The sequence below is a fragment of the Netta rufina genome (assembly GCF_964035555.1).
Source record: "Netta rufina genome assembly, chromosome: 6".
Classification (NCBI taxonomy): domain Eukaryota; kingdom Metazoa; phylum Chordata; class Aves; order Anseriformes; family Anatidae; genus Netta; species Netta rufina.
In genome coordinates, this window is record NC_140129.1 from 11,096,938 (window position 1) to 11,110,578 (window position 13,641).

At 53.4% G+C, this 13,641-nt stretch overlaps 1 protein-coding gene across 1 annotated transcript in view; it reads left to right on the plus strand.

The window, feature by feature from the left end:
• Positions 1-1,595: 1,595 nt before the first annotated feature.
• Positions 1,596-13,641, plus strand: part of SH3BP4 (SH3 domain binding protein 4) — a 35,467-nt gene continuing 23,421 nt past the window's right edge. Inside the window, exon 1 of the mRNA XM_084289623.1 lies at positions 1,596-1,692. The gene's annotated coding sequence lies outside the window, so the exon portion shown is untranslated. The remainder of the gene's footprint in view (positions 1,693-13,641) is intronic.

The window sequence follows — 13,641 nt, forward strand, 5'->3', positions numbered from 1 at the left end:
AGTCAGTGGGACAGGAGGACTTTGGAGCCACCTGAAATGTTTCCACCAGAAAGCCAGATCAAAATGCCCCATTGCAATTAGAGAACCGGGCTTTCCAGCTCCAGGGAGCTTTCCTTTGATAAACCCAAACCTACCAAAACAGTGCCAGAGAAATTAGCTCCCAAGGTAACTTTGAAGTGGTTACACAGCTCGTCTCGTCTGCGTCCAGTAGCCGGCGAAATGGCGAAACACCGCGTCCTGCTGGAAGCCTGGGCGCAGGAGGAGCCAGCCCCAGGAAGAGGAAATTTAATCATTGCAGCGAGCAGGGTCCCCATTCTCCCCAGGAAAAAACAAGGGGGAGGTAGGAGGAGCGGTGGCTCGGCTCACAGTGGCTGCCTGTGCCTCCTCCTGGATGTCCTGTGGCTTCGTGCTCTCCTGCTTTTCCCAAGGGAATTTCAACACGGGACAGCCCAGCTGCCTGCGAGGGTTTCTGTGGCCACCAGCACTCACTGTGCATTGCTTCCATCCCTGGCCTGCTGCATTTGCTGCTGATGATGCCATTTTTCCCTAAAGCAGCACCTTTAGTCTTGTGTTTGATGGGTCTGGTAGTGAATATTTCGTTAGTCCAGTATTTTTTTCATGCATTTTTGCCTTTGGCTCGCTGCCTGGGGGCTGGAGCCATTTCAGGCTTCACATCCACCTTCCTGAACTGTAGTTAACTCCAGAAACCCTCAGTGGAAATGCTCCACTTAGGAGAAAAACATTCACATTGCACAACTCGTTGCTTTATTAAGATTAAAGGTTTGACTTCCATTTAGCATTTTCCTCTCTTTATTTTCTCCCTGGTGCAGGAATTGACATCCTCGGAGGCTGTGACTCCAGGTGCGGGCCAGCTTCCTGCAGCAGGGGTAAGACACAAGTGAGGGGTTGCAAAGTGCAAACCTGCCACGGATTTTCTTAATGGCTTGAGGAAGCCAGGCTGCTGCGGGGAGCATGGGGCTGGGTGACGGGCTGGGCTTTGCCACTTCGCTTGCTTAACCAAAATGTTGGAAATGCAAAAAAAAAAAAGCAAAAAAGCTGCACTGAGTGGCTGTTTGTACTGCTGCTGGGTGGCGTCCCTTTGCACGAGGGCTCGCTCACACAGCCCCCGTGCTGGCTTGCTTTGTGCAAGGTCTGCCCCTTGCACGAGGGGCTCCCACACCCCTTGTACACTCCTGTTTTGCACGAGGCGCTCCCACCCCCATTGTACGTGCCCATTTTGCACGAGGACCCCTTGCACGAGGCGCTCCCACACCCCTTGCACGTGCCCATTTTGCACGAGAACCCCTTGCACACACCCTTTTTGATGACCCCTTGCACAAGGCACTTTCACACTCCTTGCACACACCTGTTTTGCACGAGCGGCTCCCTCCCCCATTGCACGTGCCCATTTTGCACGAGGACCCCTTGCACACGCCCGTTGTGCACAAGAACCCCTTGCACACCCCCACTTTGCACGAGGCCCCCGTTGCACGAGGGCACCCCCCCCTCCCCTTGCACACCCCGCCCCGTGACGTCATCGCCGGGGGCGGGGCGGGCGGCGCGCGCGCGGGTCGGTGGCGGCGGGGAGGCGCGAGCCGGGAGCGGGCACCGGGAGCGGGGGAGCACCGGGACCCGCGGGGATCAGCGGGGATCGGAGGGGATCAGCGGGGATCTGCTGCCGCCTGCTCGCAGGTGAGAGCCGGGGGCTTACGGGGCAGCAGCGTGGGTTCCCCCCCGCCCCGCTGGGGGCTCGGCTCCGCTCCGCCGGGGAAAAGTTTGCGGCGGCGCCGGGAGGGCGGCGGGGGGGGGCGTGCTGCGGGTCTGGGCGTGCAACGGCGGCGGGTGTGCAACGGGGGGGGTGTGCAAGGGTGTGGGAGAGCGGGCAGCGCCGTGAGAGAGCGAGCAATGCCGTGCAAGGGGGTGCAACGCCGTGGGGGTAATGCTGTGTGAGTGTGTAACGCCCTGTGAGTGTGCAATGCCGTGAGTGTGCAACGCCCTGCGAGTGAGTGCATGCAATGCTATGCAAGGGTGCATGCTGCGTGTGCAACGCTCAGTGTGTGCGTGCAACCCTCAGTGTGCATGGGGGTGCTATGTCAATGTGCAGCGTGCAATGTGCGTGTGCAACGCGGTGCCGTGCAACTGTGTGTGCAAAGTGCGTCTGTGTGCAGTGTAAGGGTGCACTCTGGAAGCACACGCGTGCACAACTGCTGTTTGTGCACGCTGTGTGTGCCCAGTGTGAATGTGCACGGCACACGCAGGCAGCGCCGTGCAGGTGTGCACGTGCGTGTGCAAGCGTAGCACGACGTGCAAGCCCCACGCAGCGTGGGGGGAGTTGTGGCACGGCCGTCAGCTCCCCAAAATAGCCGTGAGCGGGCCGGGGAAGGGACCCGAGCAATGAGCAGGGCACCAGCGCGGTGCCTCGCGGGGTGAGCTCAGCCATACCTCGCCTCTGCGCTTGGCACGGTAATTATGTTTTCGTTTTAATGAGAAGAAAACCATTTGTGAAACAAAATATTTATTCTAGCCTGGTGGGGTTGCTCTGAAGAGCTTGTATCTATGCTAAGGAGGTGGTTTAGAAACTGCTTTTTTTTTTTTTTTAATGAGAAAAACATTTAAATACGGCGAGAAGCTTTTCATCCAGAAGCCTGTCTGCGCGAGGGAGCGAGCAGCTGGAGAGGTCAGGATAGAAAGGGAAATTTGCATCCCGCTTATTCTCCTTATTTTTGAAGAGGGCTGAAAGTTGCCTTGCGTTCGGCTTTGGTGGGCGGATTTCTTAAGGCAGCTGCCCTTGAGGGGAGCTGAAATAAATGCAGGTAACTCGGCCTCTGGGTCTCCCAGCCGTGCTTCCTCTGCTTTCCCAAGGCTGTTCCGAAAATGCCTGAGCTTTGCAGGTGGTGCAGGAGGGATGCCGAGCGGGCCGGAGGTTTGCTGCTCTGGCAGAGGACGCGCAGCTTTTAAAAGTTGTTTGCCTGGGAGCGGGGTTTGTGAAATTCAGAAGTGTGAATTGCAGCCTGAGCTCGCTTTGTGGCCAGAAATGCTGCTTTAAAAAGAAAAACCAAAGAATAAAAGGCACTTGCAGGGCCTGGGACTTTCTTTGGGTGAGTCCAGCAGGTCCCTCAGTGGGCACACACACGTCCTGACGAGCTCCTTCCCTCCCAGCAGGGAGCCTGGCTTTCTGATCGAGGCAAAGCCTTGCTCCCAGGAGCTCGGATGGGAGGATCTGACCTTTGTTTCATGTCCACCTGATGTCCTGGTAGCACCACAGCCATCCACAGAGCCACGCTGTTTGAGAGCTAATTCCCAAGGATGTGAAAGACACCTGTGGCATTTGTCCTCATACCAGTTTGGGCTCCTTAATTTCTCCCAGTGGCCCTTGGACATCACATACACGTTGCTCAGATCAAATACATCCCTGTAACAACTTTGTCTCCCGTAGAGGACTCTCAAACTGTGATTTATTTTTCGCAGCCAAACCCTGCCTGCCCGTAGTGGAGGCAAGGAGCCGGTGGATTGCCTGCCTGCTCTTTCAAAAGAGTTGCTGGCTTTTTATGTGGTTTGGGCTTGATGAAAAATACCAAACACCGCAAGCCCCAGCGCTGGGAGTCAAGTGATGGCAGCGTGTTTTGGCTCCCGTGGACTCAGAAAGGGAAGCATGAGAGTACGGAAGGGGGCATACCCCATGGCTCAGGGGAACAGGAAAACGAAGGAGCACTCCCCCTTATTTTTTCTGTTGTTTTTTTGGTTCCTGTTTGTGTGCCTGTGAATGGTTTGGGTTTGCTTCTTGGCTTGGTCTGGCAGGGGACTCGCCGGGGCTGGGAGCACCCCGCTGTCCCCGCGGTTTTTGGGAGCTGCTGCCAAGCTCCGCTGCGTGTGTTGGAAGCGTTCCCAGGACGGGGTTTGGTCTTTAACGGGTCAAAGAGCTTGCTGTGAGACTTCCAAGTCTCCAGCCCTTGGATTTGTGTTTCCTCTGTGCGAAGGAAGGTTCACATTTTGGGTGGGTTGGTTGAAAGTGGCGCAGGACCCGGCCATCATGGGTCCACCTGGGGCACGGGGACAGCGACTGTGGGGTGCCCTGTGACACCTGCAGGTGCTCCTTTTGGAGCCAGGTTCACTCTGCCCTGCCCCAGGGGCTTTAATAAGGACAGCATCAGCTGCTGGGAGGAGACATCAGGCGCTGAGCCGCGAGCAGCATTCCCAGCCCTTGCCAGCTGCAGTCCCGCTGTTTGTGGAGGCGAGGTGTCTGCCATCCTGCCCTCAGCGTGGCGAGCCCTAGGGGAGTCCTAGGGCTGAACATTTCTGTGTACACCTGCCTGAAGGTGCTCGGCTCTACCTGGCCTCCCCGGCGGAGGCATTGCTCCGCACCCCGCAGCAGAGACCACGCGTGCAGGATGCTGTCTGCTGCTGCTCTCGGGGCCGAGGTTGGGTGACGCGCTTCATCTCCGTGAGCAGACGGGGATGATGGATGGGAACATAACTTTGTAGCCTCCAAGCTTTGTACATTAAAATCCAAACGTGGAAGGTGGCTGAGTCATTGTTTTCATCTCTCCTGTTCCTTCATCAGCCAGGCGCTCGGGTGAAAATTAGTGGGATGGGAACACGTGTGTTTGGCAGCCCCGTGAAGGAACAGGGGGAGAGACGCAGCTTGAGGGGTGCTTTGTGTAAAAGTACCACAGCAAAGTACATCAAGTATAGCAAAGTGTTGGCGAGGGGGTGGTTTTGGGATGAAGGGGTCCCTCTGTGCCCTTCAGCTGTGCCTTGTGCCTTGGTGCAGGTGTGGAAACACATGGGGTTTGTTAGCATGGGTGTTATATGCATGGTGAGAGGTTTTAGGACAAAACCCACTTAGCCTGGGTACAGGATGGGGGGACGGAGTGAAACGAGCGGAAATTTGGACACCGAAGCAGTGGTCCTGCAGGGAACTGAGACCAAAGTCTTTCAGGTCCCGCGTGCCTCCTCGCCACTGCAGCCACTCGTGATGGGTCTGAAGGACTTAACCGGGGTGAGTTTAGTCTGGATCTTCTGTCTGAGACCTCTGCAAATTGGGGATGGGCAGCGGAAAGCGGTGGCGTGCGGTCCTGGAGAAGCCTCTGCTGTCACTGAGCGCTGGCAGTCGGGAGCAGCGACGTCTGCCGAGTTGCCTTTGGGAGTAAAAATAGTCTTTGTCAGTGCCGAGCTCGAGTCATGTGTTTGTGGGAGACATTCAAGTTTAACTCTGGCGGCCATGCCGATTTCTTTGTTCGTGTCCGTGCCCAGAGCAGGCAGCGGGGACGCGGGGTCTGTGAGCTGGGTCTCTTGGGCACCGGGCTCCGAGAGCTGTAATTAAACAAAGAGAAACTTTCTTTTTTTTGTAACCGATCCAGCTTGCAGAAAATGGCAGCTAACTTAAGGGAGGAAAACAAAACAAGGCTTTGCCTGGCCAGAAAAAGCGTCCTCACATCTGTGGCATTTCCTCTCTTTCTTTCCCTCTCGCCAGCCTCCCTCCCCAGCCCATTGCATCCTGACGGTAGCATTGAAAACCTGCGATCAGATTAGCTGTACCAGGGTGGGGTTGCTTGCAGCCTGGACGAGCAGCGTTTCCCAGCCGGGTGCTGAGCCCTGGGAATTACTGTTCTTTCCCCCTGAACAGCAGGCGCTGCGTCTCTGACCCCAAAACCCTCCGTGCTGCCTTCTGCCCTCGTGAGAGCTGTGGCTGGCATTTTTGTGTGTGTGTGTGGCCGTGCCTGTGGTACAGGTGGAGCTACTGAAGTCTGCAGGAGAGCTCAGGGAACAGTTCGTAACACACCTGGTCTGCGAACAACCTGTTCTTTGCCATTCATTGGGGTTGATATTATGGAGGAAAAAAAAGCAAAGATCAGTAGGTGCATCCCTGAGCTCTTCACCTGAATCCCACTGGGTTTAAATACACTTCTGTGTGGCTGTCTGCCCCTTCAGCCGCAGAGCCCAGCTCCCGGAGTGCTGCCACGGGGTGATTTTCCTGATGTTCCCACTGGGAAGAGGTTCACCGCTGGCTGCGTGGCTGTATCCTGCCCTGAGCAGCCTGCATCGGTCTCAGCAGCCTCCTTGCAGCTGTATCCTCGATGGCTGGCGTTTGGATCCGCTGGGGTCCCTTCCACCGACATCCCCTGGGGAGGGTGGAAAGTCCCTCATTGGAAAACACAGCTGCAGGGGATGCCCAGGGTGATCTGTGTCTGTGAATTTGCTTTTCTGATGCTAAGTGGCTGCTCTATATTATTTTATTTTATTTTTTTGCTTTCCTTTTTCACAGAATCACAGGAAGGTTTGGGTTGGCAGGGACCTCAAAGCCCCCCCAGTGCCACCCCTCAAGCAGAGCAGGCCCCGTCCAGCCTGGCCTTGGGCACTGCCAGGGATGGGGCACCCACAGCTCCTCGGGGCAGCCTGGGACAGGGCCTCGCTGCCCTCAGAGTGAAAAATTTCTTCCTTAAATCTAATCCAAACCTCCCCTGGCTTTCCTGGGGCTTTCTTTGGAGAAGGATTTTTCGATACCGGCTTTCCGGGACGCGGCTCCGTCTCAGAGCTTTGTGGCAGCTGGTCTCACCCAGGAGAAAAACACGGCGGCCACAAAGCAAGCCTTTCTTCTGGCCATTGTGAGCGTTGCTTGGTTATCTCCAGGCAGGGGCTGCAGGCAGACAAAGTATTTACTGTCCCTGGGAGATGGCGATTACCTCCGTCAGCAAAACATCTCTGTGCAGGGTGGCCTGTTTGTGTTCTGCCGGCTCTGGCCTTGACCAGCTTATCGTCCTGCGAGTTACGGGCAGCATTGCTTAGTTCCCGGGGCTTATCGCGCCTGCTGTAGGCTGGGACGGGGGAAAGATGCCCTAGGATCGGGACGTGGGTGACAGATCTCTTCCCATATCTGCTACAGCCTTCCTGCGTGTCTTCTGGAGAAGTCTCCATCCCAGAAAAAAAGGCCCGCCGGGCAGCCCTCGTGCAGCCTACGTGTTCGCACGGCCGCTGCATACACAGCCTTTCGTTTTCAACATCCTGTTCAGCCAGCCTGGTAGTAAAAAACAAATGGATTTTTTATTTTTTTTATTTGGTAAGCTGCTCGGAGTCTGAAAACACTGCTGAGAAACAGCTCAGTGCGATCAGTAAGAGTTTCCAAGTAATTGTTCTCCTGCCTCATGCTGCTGCTGAGGTGTGGCCGGTGCTCCCTGGAGAGTGCCCGAGCTGCTCACAAGGAGCCTTTCCAAAATGCGTAACGCAGAGCCCTGTTCCTGAAAGTTAATCACTGCAGAAAACGCTTTAATTAACTCAATTAGCCAGACAGTCCATCTGGACTCCTGCAGTGCTTCGTTAAATCCCACGAAACGAGGTCACAGCTTTACCCTGGGGAGGGGGATGGCCTCCTTCAAGCCCTTCGGGGTTGTGCTGTGGGCTCCGACACGGAGCTGGTGGGATGGGCGATGGGTTTCTGCTGCCGCTGCTTTCCCAGCGCTGTGGTACCTGCAGCAAAGAGGAAATGTTTTCCAGGGAGCATGTAGGCATTAACAGAGACCCAGAGGGCTTCTAGTGGGATGCAGACAGGGTTGTCATTGCAGCCGATGCAATGCCACAGCCTTGCGGTGGTGAGTGAGAATGTCCTCACCGGTGCCCCAAATTACCTGGTCGAAAGAGCTCTTCTTGCAAACCTGCAGCTGAGATCCCTTGAACTCAAGGGGTTTGAAGGTCACCGACAGCGTTGGCCTCTGCTGCAGCTGGTGGGTGAGCAAGGCTTTTTTGGGGCTTTTTTTTTTTTTTCTTTTCACCTGATGTTAGCACCTTGCCCACCAAAGAGACGGGGGAGAAATGAATTTGGGGGCTCAAGCTTGCTGAGCACAGCAGGGCGACTGGACAGAGCAGCTGGTGCCTCTCCTGCTCTACCTATTAATAGGAGCTGTTAAAATGTGAACCAAGTCCAGGATGCAGGACATGGCCAGGCATGGAAACAGTGAGCAAAAAGCTTTAGCCCAGAACACTGTTGGAGCAGAGGAATGCAGGGTCCTGCAACAGGGATTTGGGGAGGAGGGCAAACGTTTAACCCCCTCTGTGTTTTCCCTCAGCAGGGGTGACCTTTCTGTCCCAGCTTTACCTTGGTGTGTTGACCTCTGTTTAAATGTGATGGGGAGAGGAGTTAATCTCATGTTACAAACATCCCTGGGGAAAGCTGCTTGCCATCCTACTGCTGCTGCCACATTTCCTGCTACCTGGCCATGGTGGGAAGCCCCAACGCAGCAAGGCAGTGATGCCTCCTGCAGCTTAAATGGGCTGCAGAGGTGGCCCTTGCCTGCAGAGCTGCATGTCCTGAAGGGTTTGAGGTCTGGCTGATAGCTCCGGGCTTGCTGTGCTGAGGGGGAAACTGAGGCACAGAGCACTGGCATTGCCCAGGGGCACTCTGATCCCAGGGTCAAACCCTGGTCTCTGCAGTTGCGGAGCCCATGCCACGAAAAATGGGTTCCAAAATCACTTCAGAAACATATTCAGGGGGAAAAAATGTCACGGTGTCCTGTTCGCCCTACAGGCAGGCAAGATAAAAGGAGTAAAAATCTTTGCAGTTTGGCCTAATTTTTAGTGAATTGTGAATGGAAAGCAGCGATGCCAGGGCTACATCAGATGGTCTGCTCGCTCAGAGGGGGTAGGGGAGGTGTTTTGCTTTTGAAAAGGGCAGGTGGTTCCTGGCTTAATGCTGCTTTAGGCAATTTAGCTTGCGAAAGCAGGGCAGGAGGTAATTCCCTGCATGTCGCCAGAGATGGGTTTCTGCTGCCAGGTGCAAATCCTGCTTACGGCTCCTGGGCGTGCTTGTCGAGGAGGGGCTGGGGTTTTGATTCCTCCCGTTCCTTTGTTTTTGCTCGCTCTGCTGTGGGAGAGCCTGAGACGTAGGGGAAGAAATACTGGTGTGGCTGGCTGCTGGTGGCTGCTCGGCCGCCCTGCTCCGCTGGGGTGTTTGCTCGAAACACGAGCGCTGCGGTGCCTAACAGCAGAGACCCCCAGGTCCACGCATCCCAAACCTGCTCCAGCAGGGCCATCCCGAGCAGGGTGCCCAGCCCCAGGTCCCGGTGCCTCCTGAAGCTCCCCAAGGAGGAGCACCCCAGGCTCTGGGCAGCCTGTGCCAGGGCTGTGGCACCCGCCCAGCCCAGCAGTGCTGCCTGGTGCTCAGAGGGAGCCTCCTGGGCTCCAGGCTGTGCCCAGGGCCTCTCAGCCTGGCACTGAGCACCACGGGATGGTGCATCCAGGTCCCTCTGGATGGCTGCATGGCCCTCTGGTCAATCTGCCACTTCCCCTAGTTCTGTGGCATCCACAAATTTACCGAGGGTGTGCTCTGCCCAGACGGTTAAAGAAGATGGTGTCCTGCAGACCATAGGGATGGGGTGGTGGGATTTGAGTAAGCCTGGCCCAGCCTGTGTTGAGGCAGCCTCTGCTCTGTGTTTGCCTTGTATCTGGCTGGCCATAGGCTCAGCAGCAGAGGAAACGTGCTCTCTGGCAGAGACCCAGGCCATTCTCTTCTAGGGGCTCCACACCGGCCAGAGCTATTCTTAGTCACGCCTCAGATAAAGCTGGGCCTGGGCCTGGGCCGCGCCGCTCTGCCGAGAAGGGAGAGGGAGGGCTGCACGCACGCAGCCGTCCTGCTGTAGGACAGGCTTCTGGCCCGTGTGTCGGACACAAACCAGCTGGTTTCAGCGTGATTAGTGGCTTTGACAGCAACCTGGCTGCTCCGGGTTGGAGCAGCACCCACCAGTACCCGGCCCTGTCCTGGCTGAGGCTTGGGGACAGCATGTAGGAAAACAGGAGCTGTTGGGGCTGTGGAGTCTGGAGAAAAGGAGGCTGTAGCAAGGAGGTGTCTCTTTTCTCAGGGGATGTGAGAACACCTCAAATTGCACCAGGAGAGGTTTAAGCTAGATGTCAGGAAGGATTTCTGCACGGACAGGGTGGTCAATATTGGGACAGGCTGTCCAGGGAGGTGGCAGAGTCCCCGTCCCTGGAGGTGTTTAAGAGAGGTGTGGATGTAGTGGGCTTGGTAGTGTAAGGTGATGGTTGGACTTGGTGACCTGACCTGTTGTCTATATGAATTGGATGGATCCATCTGAAAATCTGCCTGGTAATGTGCATTTCTTCCGATGCAGGACAGTCCTGAGCCTGGCAGAGCGATAGGAAATCACCTGTGTGTTTTTTCTTTGCATGCTCTCTTGGGATCAAAAGAGGTCCCTGCTCATCCCTCATCCCCCCAGCACTTTCAGGGCTGCTTCTTCCTCTGGTGCCTTGGGTAGCTTGTGGGGAAGGTGGAGGTGTTTGTGCAGGGTGAAGTGAGTCGCTTGGGAAGGGTTGGGGTCCCCGTTCTTCTTTTCTGTCCATGAATGGGTTATGGGGGAATCACTTGGACACAGAAGTATACACCCAACTGTTAAAATTCCTATATAGTGCTGTAAGCACTTCTTCCTCCCTTTTGCCTTTCAGCATCATGAAAAAAGTCACTTTTTACGCCTTTTTCACCACAAAAATGCAAGTTATGTTGGAGAAATTTAGAATGAGGTCTAGCTGATGATCAGATATCTAGCTGAGCAAATCTTTGACTTCTGAACTAATACCTCTTAAATGAATAAAGCATTATACTACTTCTGTAGTAAAACTCTGGTCTGTAAGACTTAGAAATAGCTTTTTTGAACACCTCGGTATATTTGTTTTATGCTGAATTACTAAAACATTGTTAGTTACCCTTTTGAAAACAGAGCTGGCAGTAGTAAACCCTAAATTTGAAAAATGCTTGCTCTCTGGTGAATGCACGCAGTGTTTCAGTTGATGTTTGTCATCAGGGCTCTGTGAGCTGTAAATGTAGTTTACTGGGATTGCACATGGGAAACCCAGCTGAATTCCATGTAAAAGCAGAGCTGGCAAGGTTGTAAATGGTGGTGGAAGTGGCCTTCCTTTTGTTTTTCTTTTTCTCTTCTGGTCAGCATAAGAAGGAAGTTTCCGTTTCTTTTCTGTTGATCGAGTACTTGTGTCATTCTTCTAAATATAAAACTGTCCTAGTGCATCAGCCGTGCCTTTGTTTTCACATCTTTTATGTGTTACTTCAAATAAGTTTTGATTAGGGGAAAAAAAAAAAAAAGAGATTAAGTCTCTCTGCATTGGTTTGATATGGAGGCTCAGTTTTCCCATCAAGAGCATATCTAATTCTGCCTGTCCGTGTCTGGGTGCTCTGATGCATTTTATTATTATTATTTTTTTTTTGTTGAGGGGACTTTGGTGTGACCAGAGGGCTGCAGCAGCTCCTTGCAGCTCAGGAAAGGGAGTAATTAATGGCCACGTTAGCCTTAACACCCTGTCGTAGCTCCGGTTGTGTAGGTCAGTTGGTAAAGACGGCCATGGATGGTGTCGTGGCATGTTTGTTGATCCCAACCCATAGATAGGGAGCCTTAAATAGGGAGCTACAATTAAAATACAAATACAGCGATGGGTATTAAAGCAGCTGTGAAGCAGAGCTAGCACTGCACTGCTCGGGCTGGAGTTGCTTTCCATAAAAATCAATCAACGGAGTAAGTTCTTCACTGCAAATGACCATTGCTCAATTGACACTAGGAAGTTATCTGTCCATAAGTATGTTCATTACTTTTTTTAAACAATTTTAACTGTTAGTTTCTAAAATAAGGCGTTCCTCCGGAGACAAAGGACGAGAATTGGGTTTTCTGCATCCCACGGGATGGCTGTCAGTAACAGCTTTGTCTGTTTTTTTCTCAAATATGGGTGCTTTTGTGTTGGCTTCAGACAACCCTGTACCACGCCGGAGTCTGTTAACTCTACTTCACCCCTACTTCAAGCCGCAATAATCTGAAATTTGACGGTGTAGTCTGTTACCATAGAAATCTCAGCGGGGATAAATTTAGCTCTCCGCTTTCAGGCTCGAGCAGGGGAGCTGCGAGCAGCTTGCCCAGGTTGCTTGCAGCCTCGCGTCTTGGGCGGCTTTCCTCGCACCGATGGCAAGCAGCAGATGAGGAGTGAGGGCAGGAACATCTTCCAGCCTTGCCCGGGGCTGTCTTTTCTGAGAAAGCAACGAGTGAATAACTTGTCCTTCAGAAACGCTTCTTTAAGTGGGGAAAAGCCTTCGTGGGCTTCCCATGCCTTTCAGGTGCTGTTTTAATTTTGCCCACTGACTAACGCTGTAAAGATCACGTCCAAGATTCAGCCCTGCTTCGTCCAGGAGCGAGAGAGATTTTGAGCGTGTTGCCAAATGTTTGGAAATGGCTATTTCTGTGCCTGAATATCCTGCTAAAGACAGGCTTCCTCCCCTAAAATGCCTCACCCAAGAGGAGGGGGGCTACTGGAGGGTCTGGCTACATCCCAGCAGGGAGAAGCAGCGCGGCTTTGACATTGCACGCAGAGAAGTTGCACGGGATGGGCCTGCAGTGTCATTTCATACCACATTAATTTGAGAGCAGCCAGGCAGGGGCCTGGTGCGTTTCAACTAAAACAAAACTTTAACACTTCAAAGTGCTCACCTTTCTTTGCAGATGAACCCTTCCAGAAATGCTCTGGTCTGACAATAATGAAATTGGTTTCTTATCAGCTATCTGACCTCCGATGATGAGATCAAACAGCTTTTACCTGACGCGACTGAAACGGCAAACTCTGATGCACAGGGGTGTGGGTTGTGTTATTATTACTTTTTTTTTTTTTTTTTTTCCCCTCATGGTACTATTGATGTTATGGAAGTGCTTTGAGGCGCTGATCAGATTGTATCTGGCATCCCTGACCCCTGGGTTGTGCTCTCCCCTGGTTAATTTGCAGGTTGCCTAAAGCCTCCGTGCAGTTTCGCAAGGTTTTTCATTTAAGGGATAACTGTAATTAAATGATTTCAAGAAGCCATGGTATTTGCTCTTCTGTTGCATAAACAGAGGGTTGTTTTGGCTTATCTTAAACCTGCTGGCTGACAGAGCTTGTGTCTGCACCTGGGAAGCTTTGTTGGTTAAAATGCCGTGCGTGGATGAGCTCTAATCTAAATTAAGGTAAGAACTCGGCTGCTGAAATCCACCTGAAGCCAGCCACGTGGTCTTTTGTGCCCATGTAATGAGCCTGGTGTTGAAAGCACGCTCGGGATTGAACCAGCAGCGCTTTCCTGGACAGGTATGCGACTCACTGGAATCGTAGATGAGATTAAATTGAAAGAACAGGGCCAAGAGGGGTGTTTAACAGCCTCTGCTCCTCAGGAGGAAGAAGCAGGGAGAAGAAGGCCTTCCTGGTGCGAATTTACCACGCAGCCCCTGAGAGGAGAAAGCACAGGACAAGCAACGTGGACCAAGTTAGCAGAAGTACCAACAGCTCACAGCTTTTTGCAGCACATCCTAATCCTCGCCCTGGGTCTGAGCAGATGCCTGCCCTCACATCTAGTTCTTCCACCCCGGGCTGCATGCCTGCCCTTCAGAGGAATGGCAGAACGAGCTGTGGGGCTGCTTTCCAGGCATCTTACTGCTCTGAATGAGCTTTTCAGCACGGGATCACAGGCCAGGGTTGAGTCAAGCATGGAGCAGGAACCTGTATTCTGGTTTAGCAGAGTGTTTTCTTCCTTGCTTTCATGCAAGAGACTGTCAGCTCCAGCAAACGGTTAAGCTGCTTAAAACCAGGTGTCATGGGGAATCTGCCTGGGAAATGTTT